At 38.1% G+C, this 24,676-nt stretch overlaps 1 pseudogene; it reads right to left on the reverse strand.

The window, feature by feature from the left end:
• Positions 1-20,396: 20,396 nt before the first annotated feature.
• Positions 20,397-22,254, reverse strand: LOC102478261 (nucleolar GTP-binding protein 1 pseudogene; annotated as a pseudogene).
• Between the last annotated feature and the right edge of the window lie 2,422 nt (positions 22,255-24,676).

A 24,676-nucleotide genomic window follows, 5' to 3' on the forward strand; every position in this document is an offset into this window, starting at 1 on the left:
GTAGGGGGGAAAAAAGGCTAAACTACTTCTTCATTTACTGGGTAGTTGAAAGGATTAGAAAGACAATACATATGAAAAATCTAGCATGTTGCCTGACACACAGTGGGTGCTTAATCTAAGTTACTTTTCACTTTCTTTCCTCAGTTTATTAATTTTAACATTAAAATATCCCAGGTAATGGACTATTAACATGGAAAAAGTATTATGTCCTATATATCAAGTTGCTTCATCTGTTTTTGATTTGTTTTACCAGAAGGCCTGCACACTCACTGGAGAGAGAAAGAGTGATAAAGAGGGAAAGTGAGAAGTACCACCCATGGGGGATGGTTTTGCTGTAATGTCTTCTCCATTTCTCCCTCCTTTGGGGATTTTGGGCACATACACACACACACACACACACACACACACACACACCTGTCAAGGTTATCAAGCCACTGAGGCCAGTGCTTGAATTGAACAGTTGGTCACATAGAATCAAGCTGTCTTGGGACCAGCTGATGGCGTAATGGTACATCCCTGGACTCCCATGTAGTCAACCATGGTTCGAGTCCTGGACCTGATGGCTTAACACTTACTCTGGGCACATGTGCGTGTGTACCCATAATCCTGAAGAGAGAAAGGATTGAGGAATGGCCATTCCTCCAGAAGGGGTGACTTCTCACTTTCTGTCTCTCTGCCTTTGTTTCTCCAGCGAGTGCACACGCCCTATAGCAAAAATCTCTCTTAAAAAAAACAAAAACAAACAAACAAACAAAAAACTGCCTTAAAAACCATGCTCCCTACTGGTCTTCCTCTGTTTTTTAAAGGACCAGCAGGTGGCTTGGAGGTTAAGGCAATGTATTCTCACATGGCCGACCATAGTTCAAGTCTTGGACCCGGTGGCTTGAAAATCTTATCGGGTATGCATGTGTACATTCCCAGAATTCCAGGAGGATAATGGAGGAGAAGGGATTTTGGTGTGATCATCCCACCTGGGGAAGATTTCTCACTTTCCTTCTCACTATTTATCCAGTAAGTATATATACCCTATGACAAAAACCTTAAAAAATATAAAAATATTCATTCAAAGTTTTGCCTGGAACTTGAAGTGTATTTCTTTGTAATTCTTTCAAAATAATTAAAGAAATCTAAATTTATTAAGATATCATGCAGAAAGTGTAAAGTTTAAATTTGTCCAAATGTTAAAATAAGGAAAAGAAAATAGCTAAATATGTTATTAACTAATACATGTACTTATTTTGGTAATTGGCAAATATACTGCAGAAAGTATTTTAAATTAATTGAGTCCTCCTGTATTTTTTTAGTTAAAAAGATTCCAAGGATTAATTTATATGTATTATTTTAAGTGTCTTAAATTCTTTTCATTTTATGAATAAGAACTGTCACTTATTGACACAAGTTTTTAAAAGGTCTCCCAGTAAATTTTAACTCATATGCATAACTTTTGCCTCTATCTAACCAAGTACATATTTCTAGTTCTTTGTTTTTTCTTCTCTGATATCTTCCTTAACAGAGAGAGGAAAGAGAAGAAAACAAGAGAGAAATTTTTTCACAACCTATACTCTGAGATCTTAGGCAATTTAAATGTTGATAATAACTGAGTACTACTGCCAAAGCAATCTACTAAATGCCAAACTGACATGTTCTTAATTATATAGAAAATCCCATTCCCTCTTGAGTGCCATGTCCACAACTCAATTTATTAAGAAAACATTTAAGTCATTTTTAATCATGCAACTCTGGACACCAAGCTATGAATCTCAATATAAAAATTGCTAATGTTTTTATTACTCCAGTTGAATTCTCAATCATTTATATTTGTATACAAAAGAGCACAAATTTGAAATATATACATTTGTATACAAAAAAAAAGACAATTATGAAATTGGAGTTATTCAACTGCTCTTGACACTAAGAGTCCAAAGTCACAGCTAATCAACTACAGTTTATTAAATATATACCAACCTTACAATTATTTGCATTTGCAGCATTTTTTCTAATAATAAAAATTAACCACCAAAAAATCAATTTAAATAATGCCAATAATGTTTTCTTGAGATAACAACTATGAAACTATCTTCATTATACCAGAAGTTGGGTGGTGGAAAAGGTTGCTTTTAAAATCATTTTTATATCTTTGTTTTATTATTTTATTTAGCACTAAAATTATGTAGATAATTTAGGGAAAATTATTACCTGGCATTAAGAAAATAGAGAGGTTTTAATTTTTATTGTTAAATTGTATTGTGCAGTTTAGCACCCAATTTTTAGTTTGTTTTGTCTTCTTCATAAATGAATTTTTCCCAAAGGTTTCCACTAATGACTCATTTTTAATTCAAGTGGGGGGGGGAACATGCTATTCACATTTTTATAATTAAATATTTAAAAAGTATTCACAGCACCTTCAGTGCATATTAGTTGCTCATAGACCTAAATCAGTATAGACTCTTGCAAGAAGCAAAAGTGCAGTTAAATAAGTAAATAATAAGTGACATAAAAACATCCCAAATTTGAACTAGGGATTGATTTATTTTCATATTTCAGAAAAACATATTTCTGAAACACATGGAACAAAACTAGTTTGAAACTTTTCAAAGGCTGTCATCACCCTTACATTATTTCACTGTGAAGTGTAATTGGTCTAACTCGTGGCCAAAATGAAATTCCAGTGGAACTTAGAACCACTGGAGCATTTCTGTAAGAATATATCTGAGGAGGGGCCATCGACCATGTTCACTGAGTGTCCCTCCAGCCCCCACCGAAAGGGGCTCTTTGAGGTTTGGGTCGAGTGTGCTTCTCAGAGGACACATCTGAGAGAGTACCCCATATGTATATAGGCCTTCTATCTCTAATGGTATGAATAATGAATAAGAAGCTTATGAAAAATGCACTCAGATAGCCTTCCTGTCTTTTGAAGGAAGAAAAAACTGAAAATACCAAAGTAAAATATATCTCAAATTTAGCATGGCTTTCTCATAAAGAATAGCTTTCTGTATAAGAATTTGAGTTCACCAACTCAAAAAGAATTGTTATGCGGGGTGGAATAAGCATTAGACTGTCGCAGTCAGGATTGTAATACCTAATTACTATGCTATCAGTCAGAAAAAGAAATAACTTCATCTAGAAGAGTCATCATTTCAGAAATATTGTCTCCATCAGTCTGTTTAAAAGAATCTGTAGGTTCTTTTATTTTTTGGGCCACAAAGAGAAAAAATTCTATATTAAAGTTCACTTTGATACCTATATAAAGCAATGTCTCTTCATCTCACCTCTCTCTCTCATTTTTCTCTTTTTCACTTCCCTTTCCTGCTTCATTCTCTCAATCTCCTTTCCTTAGAGGAAGTAATTAAATTATATTCTCAGAATTATGTTATATATACAAGAAAGAAAGGGATGAACTAAGGGAAGAAAAGAAAGGAAAGAATCAGGATTATTTAGTAAAAACTGATATCCTGACAGAGGTAAGGCAAATGTTCTTCAATATAACATTTTATTTAAATAGTGATGAAAGATAAATTGTAGAAGAATGAACATTTATATCTTCATTCAATAGTACTCACAGTAGTGAAAAATAATTACACATAACCTAATAAAAACAGTATTATAGGAAAAACATCACAGTAAGGATTAAGAAGCATTTAAAAATTAAATGAGCTGATACATGTGAAACTTATTTACAAAACTAAAATATATAGGGTATTATTATTAAGACTTTTCTGAAATTTCCTTTTTTATTTTTTTTTAATTTTTATTATCATCGTTTTTCTGAAATTTCCTTTTTAAAGTAGAACTTAACTTTAGCTTTTCAATCTTTTAAATTAAAAAAACTTATGCATATATCAGCATGCATGTTGCATGCATCAGCTAATAATAATAAAATAACCTAACTTCTACATCATGAATTTATTTGAGTTTTGTTCATAATTCTGTTACCATTACTAATCTGTTCTTTGTTTGATCTAAGCCTCCTAAATCTCTACATTTACATTGAAAATAAAGGTGATTATAGTAAACATTCACAAGTTATTGAAGGATTCACATGCTCTGTACACACCTGTATGAACTTCCCATGTTTCATGTATGTAGCTTGGATCCAGGTTCAGTCACTATTACTTGCACAAAGATCGTTGCAATAAAGGAGTAGACACTTATTAAAGCTAACAAATAAATGTCCTTCATATGGGAACTATAAAGTCAACGGATACATTCTTCTCTACTATGAATAATGGCCTCTAGCTACCTTACATATTCCTTAGACAAGTTGGAGAATAGAAGCAGGTACAGTAAAAAAATCAACCCAAAGAAGCTTTTAATTGGTATAAGTGAATCCACATTCTTCTTCCTGACACTCCAGATAGTATAACATGGCATTTGAATAAAACCTGACAGAGTATTAAATCAGAAATAACAGTAAGATGTTTTCTAGTTGAAGTTCAATACTTTGATATATTTTATATAATAATACTGCATAAATGTAGTCTATTTAATCAGATTTTATAGGTATTTATGCCAGAGTCAATAAATATCCTCAATCTCATAAATCAGTTGCTTTATAGAGTAATTAAATAAGTCAGGGAAATAAGCTTGCATTTGTCCTGCCTGGTTTAATTTTGGCTCTGTTTTCAATATCTTTGGTTTCACAGGCAGTTAGATATTTGACACGTGGATGAATTTTAATCCATTGGTAACTAAAATTTAATATAGTTGAATTAAATGCACATACTTACAATTTATTCATAAAATACACATAATAAAAAGAAAAACTTCGAATTATAGATTACTGACTGAATTTATCAGTCAAATCCGTTGCACTGTTAATCTTCTGAAAAACTGTCAAGTTTGAAAAGAAAACATTTACCTTTCAATATTTCCCTGGCTTGGTTTCAATTGCATACATCTTGTGATCCCTAAATTCATCTTAGATTCATCTTTGCCAGCAATGATATGAAAGAACAGAGTATGATTTTCTGTTTTAAATGATACCGCAGAGACTACGTTTTTTATTTCATTTTTCTTGTCAGAAAATTGGAGAGTCACATTCCCCTCAAAATCGTCCTTTACCCCCTCACTCTTTCAGCACACATACACAACATACAAAGGCAGTAGAATCACATCATATGCAGGTTTAGATAATTTAAAAAGTGCATAAAGTGGGAACAGCAGATGGCATAATAGTTATGTTGCTGGACTCCCACATAGTTGACCGCAGCTCAAGTCCCAAACCCAGTGGCTTAAAAATGATGCCAGGCACGTGTGCACGCATGCCCAAAATTCCAAGAGGAGAACAGAGAAGAAGGGATGTGGAATGGCCATCCCCTCCTGGGAGGTGATTTCTTGCTTTCTGTCTCTCTTTCTGGAGAGTGCATGGGCCCTATAAATAAAAAAGGGCATAAAGCAAATAATAGTAATGATAAAACAGAATATCTAAAAATTCAACTTGTTTCCTTTTAACATCAGAACAGATCAACTTTCTTTAAATACAATATAAATGAAGTTGTTAGTTTCTATTTAGAATCCTGATATAACATATTTGGATCTTAAAACACCAGAAGCACACATGGTTCAATGAGGTATGAGATCCAAGAACCGAAGATCCATGCCTCCCATTTCACTTTGACTCCTTGACCTGAGCTGGAAAATGCGTACTATATTAAAAGTCTCTCTCTCTTTTTCTCCCTCTATCTTTTCTCTCTTATTCCAAACTTGAATATAATTGAGTTTGATTAATTTCACTAAGCATATGACAAGACAAGATTCCACTGTTTTGCCAAAAACTCCATTAGCCTCCTCAAACTACAATCCTCATGAGTCAGGCCAGTTCTCACTAAGAGTTGTCCAGGAAGCAGCAATATACACAGAAAGAACTTGAGCCTTGGTATAAAAAGGGTGTGAGTTTGAATGCCATGTCTGCATTAATTTTCAAGAAGTGACCTCAGGGGAACCAGCAGTTAGCGTAATGGCTATGTCGCTGGACTCCCACGTAGTCGACCGCGGTTCGTGTACCGGACCCGGTGGCTTAAAACTCACGCCTGGCGCATGTGCGTGCGTGCCCAAGATCCCGAGAGGAGAATGGAGGAGAAGGGATTGCGGCGTGACCATCCACCCTGGGGGGTGATTTCTCGCTTTCTGTCTCTATGTCTCTCTCTGTCTGTCTGGCGACACAGGTAAAAGCCCTCCAAAAAAAAAAAAAAAAAAAAAAAGAAGTGACCTCAGCACTTTGAACTCCAGTTTCCACAGTTAATCATGTGTGGGTCATAACACCCACTTCAAGCAACCCGTAAAGGATTAAGCAAGAGAGTGTTAATTTAGCCTACCATAGTGTCTGATCATTAAATGGTAGCTATTAATATTACAGTGATCTTAATAAAATAATAGTTCTTTAAGGCTTTTTGTTGTTTTGGTGGTTTTTTACTGGTTTGTTTTGTTTGTTTGTTTGTTTTTAGTTTGCATTAGCGCACATGTACTCACCAGAGAGAGACAAGAGAGGGAGAGAGATGACAGAGAGAGCAAGTGAGAAAGCGCCCCCCAGAGAGGATGTGGATGTGACCATGTCACAATCCCTTCTCCTCCATTCTCCTCTTGGGATTTTGGACACACGTGCACACACGCCTGGTGTGTTTTTCAAGTCCTGATTCCAGGACTTTAACCATGCAGGTGGCCATGTGAGATCCAGCTGCCTTAAGCACCATGCCACCTGGCTGGCCCATCCTTGTTTCTTAGCAAACCATCAGAGGGTAGAGAACGAGTAGAATGTATGCACCGTATCTGGTATAGCCAACCTAACCTGATAATTTTCCATGTCCCTTGTTCTCATATTTTATCTGCCTGCCTGTTCTATCCTTTCAAAATAAACTTAAAAGCTTAAAAATGGGGAATATAATTTTGCTATTTGTAAAGTATCCAGAGTTTACATATGACAAGGGATGGGCTATGCTAACATACTTTATTTCTCACTTTTTTAAAAGATAAAGAGAAAGATTATATTTTTGAAAAATTGTATTCATACCTAGTATTTTATGTGATTTGAGCGAATTACTACATTTTCTTTGTGGTGCTACTGAAAGATATCAAACTGATGGTAGTTGTGTGTTAGTGGCTACCTTATTTAATTAAGTACTAAAGTCATTATCAGAACAATTGCACTAAACACACTTGAAATATCTCTAAGGGGGTGTCAAGCTGCTACATCTTTTTACTCTCTGTTGTCTGTAAAAAATTGAGTATGAATGTTGGTATTCTCATTATGATATACGAGTCCAGGTATAAAAATTAGTTGGAATGTTTAACTTTAAATCAGAGGACAAGCTAAAACAAGATTATTGAGATTAAGGAGCTAGGACACAGGAGAATAACATGTGATTCCAATCCATTTTCCAAAGGCTACTACTGCTTAGGAAAAGTAGCTGTGGCTTACAGTAGTATTACAGAGGCCCAGCTGCGGTGACACGGTGATGCTGCACGTACCTGGTAGTGCTGAAAGCCACATGACTGACGAAGGGTGTGAATCCCTGGATTAGCTTGAAAACATGCTGGGCTCACAAATGGGTACCCAGGATCCTGAGGAGCTGGAGGACTGGAGAAAAAGAAGATCGCAGCATGATGAGACCTTGTCAAGAGTCTATATCTCTTTCTCTTCCTCGGTCTCTCTCATGTGTGCACATACTCTCTTATCATTAAACAAAAGCTTGGTATTACAATGATTCATTGTAATACTATACTGTACAGGGGAGGACGGAGTACTATATTGTACAGGGGAGGAAGGAAAATGGTAAGGGAATCAATGTCTTAAAAGTCTTCTTAGAAGTGTAATTAGAAAAAAGTTGAGAAACACTGTTCTAATAGGGAAACGTGGATGAAGGAAAGTCACAAATCCTTACTGTTACAATCATTATTATTATAATCATCATTATTATTATAATTAAAACATTTTACACCTATGCCCTAAGTTAATCCTCCTAACAATCTTAAGGGGCAGGTATCACTATAGGTAAATGGGATTGTGGCATGACAAGACCCTATTGAGGGGTAGCTTCTCTCTATCTCTTGCTTGTGAGTGTGTATTTGCTCTCTGTTGTGGAAAAAAAAATAATCTTGGGTTTTTCTTCAGATGAGAACCCATACGCTGTGGTTAAATATATAGTCTTCAGACTTTGAATAAAGCAGTGGTTCTTGATCAGTGACAATCTTGTCTCCCAGGGAACATATGGGAATGTCTGGAAACATTACTAGTTTGTCACAACTTCTAGGTGTCTACTGGGGAAGATGGAGAGGCCACTGCTGGCATCTAGTTGGGAAATGCGACAGATGCTACTAAACATCTTATGATGCAAAGGACAGGCTCCCACAACGAGAATTATCCTGCACAATACGTTAGTAATGCTGAGGTTTAGAGATCCTGGAATACAACCCCAGCACAATATATAGCAACACTATGAGGTTCAGAGACCTGGAAGAAAACCATGAACTTCCAAAGACTATGCTATGCTGTTGAGCATTTTCTATCCCAAGCCCATGTCCACACTGGATAGAACTCTCTACTCAGAGGCACAATGGCTGCCTCAGCGTTCGTCTTCCATCTTAAAGCAGCAATTTTTCAGAGCTTCCATTTACAGAATGTGCCATATTTACTCAGTTACTAATGGGCATGAAATGTGCTTTGGAAACTTAACAAGAAATGTGCAAGCTCTCAGTAAAGAGAATTTATAAAAAAAAAAAATTAAAAACAAAACAAAAACTGAACAGCAGGCTTCTAGTTTCTACTCCCCCAAAATGGCCTTAGCGGATTCAAAAATGGCAAGTGTGAATAAAACTGCTTTGTATTTTAAGTCGAAGCATTTGGAAAGTATTGTAGAATGCCTTTAGGATATGAAATCTTCCCTGTTACATGATCACTTATTTATAAATGTGATGAAGTGTGAAGAAACTGCAGCAGCAGGAGGAATCATTTAAAATTGTAAAAATTTGAAAAATAGTTTTATAGAACATGTGCATGGTTATAAATGTACTAGCATATGAAGTAGAGCCTTCCTGCTTAACTGTCACTAACTCACTAACTTTTCTTAACTAATTAATAGGCCACAGAGAGCCTGGAAATAATTTATTTACATTAACTAACAGATTTGGAGAAGATAGTGGAGCTTTTGGCTTTTAACCTACAGTTTGCCTACTGTGGAACCCAGCACACCCCCCCCAAAAAAATGAAATATGAACTTCAAAAACCAGCAAAAGCAATTGTATCTTATCTATTTAACTATAAAGAATGTAAAGCTTTTGATTATGCTTAAAGCTACTAGAAAACTATCCCAATGGACTTTCTTTATCTAGCTAACTTATGCTAATGTATAGACGGGTGCTGTCCAATATAGTTGTACTAACCACATGGTAATTGAGCACTTGAATGTGCGACTTTGAGTTGATGTTTGCTGTAAGTATAAAATACAAACAGAATGTGAAAGGCTTAGCCCTCTACCCCCCACATTTTAATTTTTATATTGAATATGTGTTCAAATAACAATATATTGGACATGATGTGTTAAACTATATTATTAAATTATTTTTACTTCTTTCTTTTCACTATTTGTTGCTAAAAAAGCACATTTGTGGCTCCTATCTCTATTGGACAAAACTGGACTACATCATTGAGTAGTCATTTTCAGGACTGAATAAGCATTTAAGAAATGATATATGAGGGGAAACACATAGGCATAGTTCGCTAATCCCTTCGCGACGTAGCATCTCTCTCACAGTGCAAAAGCCCCACTTTCCCATTTCTGTCCTACAGAAACCTGCATCTCCAACAGGTTCTTCTAAACCATTGTTCCCAACACCAAAAACTCTCTTTTCTGTGTTTTTCAGGCCGTATTTCCTTTGTTCGAGATGTCTCCTCTGTGCCTCTCCACCCTCAGTCTGCAATATCTAACTCAAAATATTTTTTCCTTTTATTTATTTATTTATTTATTTTAATTTACCAGAGGACACAGGCATTCTTTGGAGAGAGAGGGTGGTGTCAGGGGGAGGGTGGTGGTAAGAAGGCACCCCTCATGGCAAAAGTTCACACCACAATCCCTTATCTATCTCTCTCTCCTTTCTGGATTTTGGGCATGTGTGCCCTGCATTTCTCAAGCTGCTAGGTCCAGGATTTGATCCACGTGACAGCCACATGAGATCCAGCTGTCTTAACCACCATGTCATGGGCTGGCACTAATTCAAATTGCTGCTGCTTCTTGATGGTTCCCCATCTACAAGTGGCCTCTCCCTCAGTTGGCCTCGTTAGCACTTAATCGATCTGTCTCTTTTTTGGATTGTGTTTTTTAACGCCGAGACTGCCAGATGCTACATTTTCTAAGAAGAGAAAAACCGTTCCATGGTTAAGTGAGAGAAATATCAAGTTAAGTGCAGCCAAATTGATCTCGTCTCTGGAGGATTTCTTAGGACCCTTAGTATCTTCACCTGAGAACTTTTAAAGGCCCAAGTGGTATACAGCTTTTCCCAGTCCCTTTTGAAAATAGAGCACATTGTTTTCCCTCAAAACATGTTGCAACACTGAATTCCCAGCAACACATTTTGAGAAATATTGTCATCTTAATTCACCAGCACATACTGTTGTGTGGCCTTTTTCCTTCTTGGTTGGTGTCATTATGTAACTATTCATTTACCTAAACGTTCATATTTTTTACTTCTCATTTTCTAAAATATACACTATCTGATTTATTGAAGCCAGAAATCATCTTTGTTAGCACTGTGTAAAATTAGGACTTACCTGTTGGTTTAGTGTAATATATCAAGTAATCACACTGCATTTGCATAATCTTGTTCATGGTGACAGTAACAGTAATTGGGCATAGACTGTAAACTGAGTCCTATATGGTTCTTTCTATTGCTCTATACTTCTAAATTTAAACTCTGACAAGTGGAAGAAATATGTGACAAGCTGCAACCTGTTCAGTATGAGATAGCATCAGCAACACTAAGCAAAGTCAATAAACACCACTGGTAGTTTTTTTAAGAACAAAAGGAGTAAAGTCACTGGAAAATATAGATTAGGGTCAGATAGAAGACTAGAACAAAAAGAGTAAGAAAGAGAATTTAGAGGAAAATTATGTATTGAGGAGAAGAAAAGACTAAAATGAACAATAAATACATGAGATAATATACTTTTTAAAAAAAATATATGAGACAGTTATTTTTTTTAAGTCTCCTCTGTCAGGCATTGGCTTGGTCATATATTAACTATAACTTTTTTTCCCAAAAGTATGCACTCACCAACAAATTTCAAAAGCCTAAGTGACTCATTACTGCAATACACACATGAATTGACTAGTCAAAATTAAATTACTAAACAAGTTTTAAGAATTGAAAATGAGAGGTACCAAAGAAATATCAGGTTCGGTCTGGCCCAGGGACTGTCCTATCCCATTCTATCCTTTATTTTCTCTATCAAAACCAGTCTTGTTGATGCCCTTATTGCCGTGTTATATTCATGTAACTTGATGAGTCTGACCTCCCCACATACGTAAGCTATGACTGAGAGAGACTATGTTCTATGCCTTTTTATATTTCTTGTGCTTGCTTGGCATAATCCATTCTAATATTTGTGGAATCCCTGAGAGTCATAGTAAAGTGAATATAATGTTGAACAAGGGAGCAACTACCACCTCAAAAATCACAGTATTACCTTTGGATCCAAGTTTCTTTTTTTTTTTCTTTCTTTGCAGAGGTTTTTGCTATAGGGCACGTGTACTCTCCAGACAGACAGAGACAGAGAGACAGAAAGTGAGAAATCACCCCCCAGGGGGAGTGGCCACACTGCAGTCCCTCTCCTCCATTCTCCTCTTGGGATCTTGGGCACACACGCACATGTGCCCTGTGTGAGTTTAAGCCACCGGGTCCAGGACTCGAACCGCGGTCAACTACATGGGAGTCCAGCGACATAGCCATTACGCTAACTGCTGGTCCCTGGATCCAAGTTTCTTTTAAAAGCTTGTATAATTATCTTCCATTATGTTTTCTGTATTGTAAAATAGTTTAATCAATTGATCAACATGTGTGTATTTATAATCTGTTTACTGTTTGGGGTCAGGTGCTTTGGCAGGGTAAAGAGAAGGTGAAATGCATACTTCCTGTGCCTTCAGGGTTGCAATAGAGTTGGGAAGAAAAGACAATGCAACACAGTCCTCACTTAACTTCCTGCATGTTTAGTGACTGCATGGACTTATGTCCAGAGACAGAGAGACAGAAAGGGAGAAATCCCCCCCCAGGGGGAGTGGCCACACTGCAGTCCCTCTCCTCCATTCTCCTCTTGGGATCTTGGGCACACACGCACATGTGCCCTGTGTGAGTTTAAGCCACCGGGTCCAGGACTCGAACCGCGGTCAACTACATGGGAGTCCAGCGACATAGCCATTACGCTAACTGCTGGTCCCTGGATCCAAGTTTCTTTTAAAAGCTTGTATAATTATCTTCCATTATGTTTTCTGTATTGTAAAATAGTTTAATCAATTGATCAACATGTGTGTATTTATAATCTGTTTACTGTTTGGGGTCAGGTGCTTTGGCAGGGTAAAGAGAAGGTGAAATGCATACTTCCTGTGCCTTCAGGGTTGCAATAGAGTTGGGAAGAAAAGACAATGCAACACAGTCCTCACTTAACTTCCTGCATGTTTAGTGACTGCATGGACTTATGTCCAGTTCTCCAGCTCAGGAAATGAATCCCTTCTCAGTCTTTGTCTCATTCCCAGAGTCATTTAGTATTCACTACATAAAGCATTTGCAGTCACCCAAAACTGCATATTTTGTTTATAAATTTGTGCCTTATTGTGCATTCACAGTAATATTCAGAATAAATAAAAATTAGCATACTGGATTTATATTATTGTGTTATGGTGTGTCTTGTCCCTTTCTGGTGCTGATCTAGTGTATGCTTTTTATATCTATAGAACTACATTATTCTAGGGCGCTATTGCATGATATCTATTGAAAAATACATACCCTATGGCGTCCTGACACACCATAAGACATCCATCTTTCAGCTCCACCTTTTGACCAATTCTCTTAATGACCTAGTCACCTTGGGAAAGGAGCTTGGATGTTAAGTGAGGAGTGCCTGTAATTAGAAAACAAATGAAGAATGAATGTGGAATTCTTTTTTTTTTTTAAGAAATTATTTAATTTAACTTTATCTATTTACTTATTTTAATTTGACCAGAGAGGCACAGAGCATGAGAGAGAGAGAGAGGAAGTGAGAAAGTAAGCCGCCAAGTCCAGGCCTCTACCCACAGTCAGCCATGTGGGAGTCCAACGACCCTAACCACTACGCCGCCTGCTGACCCCAGTGAATGTGGAATTCTAAAGAACATATACTCTAGAAAAAAGAGACTGAAAGAGGCCGGAATAACTGAGAAAGTTTGTAAAGTAAAGCCAGTTTTTAAAATTTTACTTTTTATTTTATTTTTTATATATTTTATTATTTTTATACATTTAATCACTACATATCATTACAACATGCAAAGTGAATTTTCTATCATGAATCCACTATGTATTAGTCCAATTAAAGATATTATCATACACATTATCATCAACAGATAATTTTCCATTTTTGTGACCCTTAAATGTTTAGTTTCTTTCTTTTTCCCCTTGATTCCCTTCCTCTCACCCTCCTCCATTTCCCACCTTCCTCCCACACTGTCTCTAGTATTCACAATTGTTCTCCATGCTTTTATATCTTCTAATCTTTCAGTTTCTGCCAGAGAGTATAGACATTTGGTATGTACTGAGTGGGCATATACAACGTCTCTCTTTTCATAGTCTGGTTTGCTTGGCTTAGCCATAAATCTTCCATATTCATCCATCTCCACTCAACTGCTAGGGTCTCATTGTTTTTTAATGGCTGAATAGTTTTCCTTAGTATATATGTGTCACACTTTTTCAATCCATTCATCTGTTCGTGGACATTTGGGTTGGTTCTGTGTCTTAGCAATTATGAATAATGCCTCAATAAACATGGATGTGCAGGTACTTTTCTGACTGAGTATAATCCTATCATTTGGTTCAACACCCAGTGGTGAAATTGCTGGATCATGTGGCAACTCTATTTGTAGACCTTTGAGGAACTCCCCTATTGTTTTCCAGAGTGGCTGTACTAATTTACCTTCCAACCAACAATATAGGAGAGTTCTCTTTTCACCACAGCTTCACCAGCACTTATCAATTCTTTATTTTTTTTTTCATCTTAGCCATTCTGACTGAGGTTAAGTCGTATCTCATTATGTTTTATTTACCTCTCCCTTAAGATAAAGGATGTTGAGAATTTTTTCATATGATCAATCCAATTAAAAGATGGGTAAGTGAACTGAACAGACAACTCTCTAAGGAAGACATATGAACAGTAAAGCCAATATTTAAGACTACTGAAGCCAAAGTCTTGATTTATATTATGTTCTGGCAGCATCATGAAAATATTTGAGGAGAGGGTTCACAAGATGAATCTCACAAAGACCAGGTTCATACAGCTCAGTGTGGAAATAGATTAGTCAGAGAGCAGTGACAGAGAGAAGATAATGTCAGAGACTATTAGCTTTAACCTAAGTTGCAAGGATGAACATCTCTCTATGGCAGTAGACATGGAACTAGAGCAGGAGCAGCTTTTGAGAAAAGGAACAGATAGTCCCTAGTGACTGGAAGCAGGAGGTTTAAAAAATATGGGTGGTGAGGGACCAGCAGTTAGCGTCACGGCTATGTAGCTGGACTCCCATGAAGTCGACCACAGTTCGAGTCCTGAACCAGGTGACTTAAATTCATGCCAGGCGTGTGTGCATGCGTGCCCAAGATCCCGAGAGGAGAATAGAGGAGAAGGGATTGCGGCATGGCCATCCCCTCTGGGGGATGATTTCTCGCTTTCTGTCTCTCTGTCTCTCTCTGTCTTTCTGGCAAGTGCACGTGCCCTACAGCAAAAACTTCTCAAAAAAAAAAAAAGGAAAAAAATATGGGTGATGGATAGCTAGCCAGTGGCATGGTATTTAAAGTAGCTGGATCCTATAAGGCCTACTATGTGATTCAAGTTCCAGACCTGGTGATTTGGAAAACATGCCAGGCATGTGTATGTACCCAAAATCCTAAAAGGAGTGAGAAATGGAGAAGGAAGTGTGAGATGGCCATCTTGGGGACTTGGAGGATGGCCCACTTTCTCTTTCCTTCTTTCTCTCTCTCTTTACTTGAAAACGTAGCTAATGAAAAGCTCATACTGGGAGAAGAGGCAGCTGTACTATATTCTGCATTTGCTTCTTTTTCACCTTTAACATTAATTTTAATCCATGGTTCCTCTACAGTGCATTTTTAGAAACGTACTTCTCTATTTTATTGAATTGAAACCATTCTATATTATCCAGGCATATGCAAACTGCACTCTACTTTAATAGCCCATGAATGAAAAAAAAGGACACCACTGTCGAACCCGATATTATGACTCTCTCATTCTCGTTGCATTTACGTATGTGACGCCAGACATCTGATCTAGGATCTGAATGAGGATACTGGTATTACTCAATAACTTAAATATCATATTATTAAAATTTACAAAGTGCTGCTTTAGCATTTTCTTCTAAATCCAACATTTCTTTAGCTGCTCACCACCCTGACCAGGAGCTTCTTTGAAGACTATTGACTTTTTCTTGAACTTCTCAAAGTGCTTTCTCATACCCATGTTGCAACATTTGCTGAGTAGGCAAGTCTGAGAGCACAATATCTGTATACTGTATTCTATATACGTTTCTGTCCATAACCCACTCAGCCTTTCTCTTCCCAAAGAAACCGCAGTTTCACTTGTCTCCTTAAACATTCTCCTTTTTTATTATTTTAGTTTCTCAGTTTTCTTTTCTTTCTTTCTTTCTTTCTTTTTTTTTAAAGAGGCTCTAACTTTAACATATTCCTTCTCTCTTAGTCTTAGTGGACGAAGGTGCACACTGCCATGCCCAGGTTTTTTTTTTTTTGGAAGAGTGAACTAGGAATCCAAGCAGGGCCTCCCATGTGGCCTCACTGCAAAGTTGTGTCATGCCAGAGTGCCACTGTGGCTAGGCCATATTTTTCTTTTAATCATTTTAGCTTCAATTTTTTCCCATCTTATCATTCTTGAGACTTTCATAGTGTTTCTGGAATAACCCACTATAAATTTGTATGTGGACAGATCTATGTTCTCTCTCTGTTTCCAGAATCTTCTTTGATAACACCCAGTAATTTGTTTCTTTTCTAGTCCCACTCACTGTAGAATAAGGACCTTGTTTTATTTATTGCATGTGAAAGTAATACCAAGGTCAGGATAAATACTCAATAAATATTTGCTTAGTGAGAAATAATTTAGACATTAAAATCAAATGGTAATGTCAAAAATATTTATTAATTCTTGTCAACTGAGTAGAAACTATTAATAAATGTATTTGTTTTATTTAAGTTATTACTTTTTAACTTATTTTTAATTTCTATTTTTTAAATAAATCATTTATTGTTTACTTTAATCTTAAATTAAAGGCTTTTCTCTATTTGTGTAGATATAGGAAACAGGTAGATTTTTTCAAATAGCCAACGAATGCATATTTTTCAAATTTTTTTTCTTTATCATGAAAGGAATAAATCACTAGAAAGTATAGGTTATGGTCAGATAGAACTCGAAAACATTAGAGTGAAAAAGAGAGGGACCAGCAGTTAGCATAATGGCTATGTCGCTGGACTCCCATGTAGTCAACAGTGGTTTGAGTTCCGGACCCAGTGGCTTAAGCTCACGCTGGGCACGTGTGCGTGCATGCCCAAGATCCTGAGAGGAGAACGGAGGAGAAGGGATTGCAGCGTGGCCATCCTCCCTGGGGGGGTGATTTCTCATTCTCTGTCTCTCTGTCTCTCTCTGTCTTTCTGGTGAGCACACGCGCCCAATAGCAAAAACCTCTCCAAAAAAATAAATAAATAAATGAGAAATTAGGGGCCAGCAGGAGGCATAGTGGTTAAGGTGCTCAGCTTCCACATGGCTGACTGCAATTCAGGTCCTGGACCCGGTAGTCTAACTCACTTCGGACATGTGTACATTCATGTCCAAAATCCTAAGAGAAGAAAGGAGGAGCAGGGATTGTAGTGTGACCATCCCCCATTAGGGGTGATTTCTCTCTTTCTCTTATTTATTATAATTTTTTGAGAGGTTTTATGCTATAGGGTGCATGTGCTCACTAGAAAGGTAGAGAGAGAGACAGAAAGACAGAAAGCGAGAAATCACCCCTCAGGGGGATGACCACGCCACAATCCCTTCTTCTCCATTCTCCTCTCGGGATCTTGGGCATGCACACGTACACACTGGCGTGGAGTTGACGAACCCGCCACCGGGTCTGCGATTTGAACCACTGTCGACTACATGGGAGTCCAGCGACATAGCCATTACGCCACCTGCTGGTCCCAGATTTCTCTTTCTCTTTCTCTATCTCTCTCTGTCTCTCCAGTGAGTGCACATGTCCTAGAGCAAAAATCTCTCTCAAAGAGAGAGAAAGAGAGGGACCAGCAGTTAGCTTAATGGCTATGTCACTGAACTCCCGTGTAGTCGACCGCGGTTCAAATCCTGGATCTGGTGGCTTAAACTCATGCCGGGTGCATGTGCATGCGTGCCCAAGATCCTGAGAGGAGAATGGAAGAGAAGGGATTGCGATGTGGCCATCCCCGTCCCCCCTGGAAAATTTCTCATTTTCTGTCTCTGTGTCTCTCTCTGTCTTTCTGGCAAGCATATAGCAAAAACCTCTCCAAAAAAAAAAAAAAAAAGAGAGAGAGAGAGAGAGAGAGAAAATAAAGTAAAAATGTGTACTAGGGAGAAAAAAAAGACTAGAATAAATTATGAAGCACCACATTCCTTCTTGAAAAGCATGGTACTGTCTGAGGGTCAAGAAAGGACCTTGTATGGTACACTCAGTGGATTACTGGTGAGTGAAAAAAGGTAGCATCTAAATGCAGGGCTAGCATTGTGATAAAGAATTTTAGGGAGTTCCCATCTATACCAATGCTGTTCAAAACTGTACATCACGTTTGGGGATCACTATAAAGAAAATGCATCCCCCTGTTTAAAATTGTCAGATGTAAGTACATAATCAACAAGCGAACAAACCTTGGAAAAATATGAAGTCAAAGAACTTGAAACATTTATTCACCTCTTTGAGGACTGCTACAATTAAATCATACAGGTGCTTCCCAGTTGGCTGGAGATGGAATTGTTCAAAGTTTCACACAGCTCTCTAGGCAAGAAGCCTGGCAGTGGTGCTGAAAAACTACAAAGACCAATTCCCAAATCTTTATCATATGATTTGTATTCTGTAGTCATTTCCAGTTTCAGTGACAACAGTAGAAAGGAAAAGATGAAGTCAGGTTACAGGAATAGAATGCTTGAGAAAGGACTTGAATATCTAATGTGCATTTCTCCAGAAGGCCAAATGCCAGGGATATGGAACTGCAGTCTTACTGCCAACCTTTTATTATGAAAGTTCCCTAGAACAAACAAGTTACCTTTGGGCTAAGTACCGTCTGACAGCCTCCGTTTTGAGAGAGAATCATATTCCTTCTGATGAAAAAAACAAATTAGAATTTTCTGCTCAAATCTCTTCTGTAAATTATGTCTTACTATATTTTTAAATTATAGGGAAGTGGTTTATCTGTAGTATAATAATGGAACTATTATGGAAAAATGAAGTGAGTGACTATACATTTTAATGTTAAGGAATTGTTGTATGTCTACTTACTTTTTTTTTTAAGAGGTTTTTCGCTATAGGGTGTGTGCGCTCACCAGACAGACAGAGAGAGACATAGAGACAGAAAGCGAGAAATCACCCCCCAGGGGGGATGGTCACGCCGCAATCCCTTCTCCTCCATTCTCCTCTTGGGATCTTGAGCACGCACGCACACGCTTGGGTACGCACACACACATGCCCAGCGTGAGTTTTAAGCCACCAGATCCGGGACGCAAACCGTGGTCGACTATGCGGGAGTCCAGCGACATAGCCATTACGACAACTGCTGGTTCCCTGTCTACTTACCTTTAAATGTTTCTACAAAGAGCAATGTTCTGTAGAAAAGAAATTCAAGGGATTAGGTCAAGGAGTGAAAATAAATGCATAATTTTCACTTGACCACATTTTTTTTTCTCTCTCTCTCTCTCTCTCCTAGAGGTATTTTTTGGAGAAAATAGTTGATGACAGATTATACCTTCAATGATACATTGTAAAAAAAAAAAAAGGCCTAGAAAATAATTTAAAAGTCTATTTTTAAGCACAACATACTGACACACTCATAAATGTGTTTGTTTCCAAGTTTAAAGGGTAGGTAGTCTGCCCACATCCACAAGTGGAGGTGCTTTCATTGCAATAATGAACTAATCACGTGTGATGAACCCAAGTTCCTGCTAAAGAATATAAGGTTTTTCTTCATAAAAAAAAAAAAGGCAAAACTGAGAAATCTTTCCAGTTCTGCAAATCTGAATCAATCAATACTCCATTAAATGCAGAAAAACTGCCTACTCCAAATATTTATGATAAAGAATAATTTTTTTCTTCATTAAAAAAAAAAGGCAAAACTGAGAAATCTTTCCAGTTCTGCAAATCTGAATCAATCAATACTCCATTAAATGCAGAAAAACTGCCTACTCCAAATATTTATGATAAGCAGTGACAAAAATTTCCCACACCTGTACAAGGTTAACCAGTTTTTAGCAAAGCAAAAAGCACTTTGTTTCCTTTCCCCCCTCCCAGACTATATATGCTTGCCAGAGAGAAAGAGGAGAGAGAAGGCACCCCGTAACAAGGTGTGGTCATACCACAATCTTTATTCTTCCATTTCTCCATCCCATCAGGATTTGGAGCACACATGGCATATGCACTTGGCATGTTTTTTGAACTGCTGGGTCCAGGATTCAAACTGCAGTCAGCCATGTGGGATCAATGTTACTGTGTTACAAGGCTGGCCCCTGGTTGTTTTGTTTTTGTTTTTGTTTTTGTTTTTGTTTTTGTTTTTCTTTTTGTTTTAGAGAGGTTTTGCTATAGGGCGCATGCTCTTGCCAGAAAGACAGAGAGAAACAGAGAGACAGAAAGCAAGAAATTACCCCCCAGGGGGGATGGCCACACTGCAATCCCTTCTCCTCCATTCTCCTCTCGGGATCTTGGGCACGCACGCACACACACCCCGTGTGAGTTTAAGCCACCAGGTCCAGGACTTGAATCATGGTTGACTATTATGGGAGTCCAGTGACATAGCCATTACACCAACTGCTTGGTCCCAGGCCCATGGTTTTTTGTTTTTGTTTTTGCTTTTTCAGTTTACAAAGCATGACTCATTTTATGAAACCATATCACACCACAAGAAATAAACTGCAACGGTCTAGTCAAACTATGTCAAATCAAGGACACTATCTCCAGTCCTTTTTTATCATCTTTCCTCTTTCTGGAGAGTAAGTGTTTAGGCTTCATATCAAACACATGTCTAACTGCCTCTCCTTTCTTCCCTAATCAATTCATCTTCTGAGCATTCTTCACTATAGTTTTGGCTATAGTGACATCGCATGGTGTGTAAAGAGCAGCTTCTACCCTGGGCTGAAACACTCTGGGATCTCTTTGCCTGGACTGCATCGTGGGCATTGTCTTTATCATCCATGTCAACCCCAAGACTACACATTTTTTCCTCCAGAACTGTCTTCTGAACTGTCTTAGTGGTTCAAGGCATCCAGGGTCCTTGTATATCCTTTTCTTTGGATTGCAGAATTTTCAACTCCTATTTTCTCGGATTTGTTTTGCCAACTGCCAGCGTTCCACCATTTCCTCATCTTCACTTTCAGATTCATTGTCATTTCTCCAGCACTTGTTTTTTTAGCTTTTCTTCTTTTTCTAACTCTTCTGAGTTTTTCATAATGGCAGGATTAATATAATCAGCTATCTTATGGCCTTCCAAGATCTCTGGTATCTTATCATATTTTTCAAACGAATTCATTAAATCACACTTTTGAAGATCCAAAATCTTCATCTCCTATTTCTAGCTCAAGATCTCACTGTCTTTACTTCAAGGACTCTTGGATTTCCATTCTCTGCTTATGCACCATTCCTCCTGGAATGAAAGGAGATCCCTCCTTATCATCCCTTGGTTAGGCACAGCTAAATGAAATCTATTCAGCACCTCATTCACCTTATTTCTCTTCACTTTGGTTTGCACTCAATGAGCCAAAAGTCTATCACAATCCCTGCTTTAACTTTAATGACACTTTTCTCGGTCTGGGTCCTGGTCTCTTTTACAGAGTATCCTTCAGCCTGCAAAGCTGTAAACATTTTCCGATCATCTTCAGGAAGGTCAGCTATTCTCTTCACGTCATATTTGTTTGCTACAGTGCTTAGAGGCTTGTTGATGAAGAGAGGCTTGATGTTCTGGAAGAGCTCCAGCTGCTCCTGCAGCCCGTGTCTGCCCTGGTCTGACAAATTCATCACATATGGCACTGCCACATGCAGGTGGGCCAGGGCAGTGATGGCCTGCATCTCGTTGGTGTTTCAGTCCTTCAAAGGGTGACCCAGATTCCCTGGAGTATCTGCACCTGTCAGCTCAGATACTTACAATCCTTGTGCTCAACAAATAGAGATTTTGTTGTAAACGCATAAGGGTGAACATCCACATTGTCTCTCATCACCTTATAATGAAGCTGGATTTCCCAACATCTGAGTACACACACAAAAGCTAAGTCCTTTTATTTGGGTCAGTGGTTGTCAAATGGGATAAATGCTGATGCATGTGTTCCAAATATTCCAATCTCTGCTTCTGCCTTTGGATGATGGTGCACATCTGCCCAAGGGCAGTGTGCTTCAACTGCTTACAGAGGCATAGAGAGCCACCATATTTCATGAGCCGTACATGTAAGTTAGCAGCATGGTCCACTACATTTTTGGCAATATTTATATGTCCAAGAGCCAACTTGTAATGATCTTTGTCATAGAGAATATTCACCAAATCAGCATAAATCGGATGAATATCATCCAATTTGTGGAAATCTGGTAGAATCTGTAAGAGTCTATCATGGTAATTCTGTTGAATAAATTGGATTTTTCTCGTGTAAAAATGCCTGATTCAATGAATTTGGTAATGTTTATGAATAACCATTGGAGTCTTTTATTAAATCTTTGATAATGTCAGGTCAGTAAAGTCCTTGGAGGATGGGACCACCGTGTTCTTGAAATTGTAATGTGCAATGCCAACAGTTTTACATGGAGACATGAATGCCTGTGGTTAGATCTCTTTACTACATTTCTTAAGTATAAAGAAAAGATGCAACATTTGTTCTCTATTAATAAACAAGATCCTTTTTTATTTCTTATGAGAGGGTGCACATGTGCTCAAGAGAGAGAGGCAGAAGGAGAGAGAAAGGACTTTGAACAGTGTCATACCATACCATAGTCCCATTCCCCTAGCCCTCCAGCTCCTCAGGATTTTGGGCACCTGCATGTACACCCATGTTTTGAGGTCCACCTGGTATCCAAACCCATGTCGCTATGTGGCTTCCAGAACTGCAGTCCAGCATGATTTGAACTGCACCACAGAAAATGGACTAAAATAAGATATTTTTTGTAATGTTTTTATTTTTGGTTTATCTTAAAATATCATTTAGAACTATAAATAGAAGTATCTCCATATTAATATTAAAGGAGCCATGTATTCTGTAAGTATTAAAATAATCCATTTTTATTATTATTTTCTTAATCCAAAGAAATGCACCATGGTTTAGTATTTTGGTGGCATCCATTACTCTCCCTATAGTCTCCATGGTCATATTACAGTCCAAACATTTTCTTTTTTTATTTTTTTTTTGGCGAGGTTTTTGCTGTAAGGCGCATGCGCTCACCAGAAAGAGAGACAAAGAGACAGAAAGCGAGAAATCACCCCCCAGGGGGGATGGTCATGCCACAATCCCTTCTCCTCCATTCTCCTCTCAAGATCTTGGGCACGCACGTATGCACATGCCCTGCGTGAGTTTTAAGCCACCGGGTCTGGGACTTGAACTGTGGTCAACTACATGGGAATCCGGCGGCATAGCCATTACGCTAACTGCTGGTCCCAGTGCAAACATTTTTTAAGGGACTGTGTAACGACACAAGATAAATAATAAATCACATCTGTCCCTACTACTTTAATTTCTCCCAACATTTGCCAGAGTTCTTGGTACATAGTAAGCTCTTGGTTATTTGTTGAATAAATAAAATCACTGGTTTACAAAAAGTCTGGAATCCCAAGGATAGGATTGGCAGTCAGTAAGAGTGTAAATCTTTTTTTTTTTTTTTTTTTTTTGAGGATTTGCTATAGGGCGCGTGTGCTCGCCAGAAAGACAGAGACAGAGAGACAGAAAGTGAGAAATCACGCCCCCAGGAGAGATGGCGCCACAATTCCTTTCAATCTCCATTCTCCTCTCCGGGATCTTGGGCACGCAAGCACACGTGCCCAGCATGAGTTTAAGCCACACGCACCCAGCATGAGTTTAGATCCAGGACTCTAATCACAGTCAGCTACACGGCAGTTCAGCAACATAGCCATTACGCCAACTGCTGGTCCCAGTAAGAGTGTACTTCTACAAGGCGATTCTTAGATAGGCATTAGGGAAACTGCCCAGTTATTGTCTGCTTCATCATCTTTGTTTCGTGATGATTGCCATATTTTAAAATAATATTTATTTAGGTATCCATTATCACACAATTAATAGCCAAGATGATAAGTGCAGGAATATAGTGCAACGGTAAAACACAGTGGTCTAGGGGCCAATCCCATATAGGCAGGGTCATGGTTCAAGTCCAGAGACCTTCTTCAACTTCTCTGGGCAGACGTTGCTCATGATCCAGAGCTGGCCAAAGGTGAGGGATGGATCATGGCATTGAGTCCCTGTTAAGGGTGCTCTCTTTCTCTTCTTCTTTCTCTGTATCATAGAAGAAGTAAATAAATGTGATAATAATAATTTTTAAAAAGCCAAAACAAAAAATATAAGGTGTTTTTTATTTTTATTATCATCATAATCTTCTTTATATTACATTGGATTACATGTAACTTTACAGTGTATTATATTGCTTTTTCAAAAGGAAATGCCATGCGTGTCAGTCAATACAGAGACCTTAATCTCCCCACTTCATTCAATATCTTTTCAATGTTTTTCCCAATCATTATTATTATAATTCTAACTATTACTTTTTTAAACAGTCAATCACTGTTTCTCATTTTGCTTGTAAAAAGACTTTACCTATCATGAAATACTTCTCAGAAAAATGGAAGATTTTTTTTTTAACAGAAATTGTTGCTATAGGGCATGTGCGCTCCCCAGAAAGAGTGAAACAGAGAAACAAAAAGTGAGAAATCAACCCCCCAAAGAGGATGGCCATACTTCAATCCCTTCTCCACTCTCCTTTCAGAATTTTGGGCACGCGGGAACCAGCAGTTAGCATAATGGCTATGTCGCTGGACTCACACGTAGTCGACCACGGTTGGCGTCCAGGACTCGGTGTCTTAAAACTCACATCGGGCGCGTGTGCATGCATGCCCAAGATCCCAAGAGGAGAATGGAGGAGAAGGGATTGCTGCGTGACCATCCCCCCTGGAGGGTGATTTCTCGCTTTCTGTCTCTCTGTCTCTCTCTGTCTGTCTGGCGAGCGCACGCGCC

The sequence above is a fragment of the Tupaia chinensis genome, unplaced genomic scaffold (assembly GCF_000334495.1).
Source record: "Tupaia chinensis unplaced genomic scaffold, TupChi_1.0 Scaffold138854_1, whole genome shotgun sequence".
NCBI lineage: Eukaryota > Metazoa > Chordata > Mammalia > Scandentia > Tupaiidae > Tupaia > Tupaia belangeri.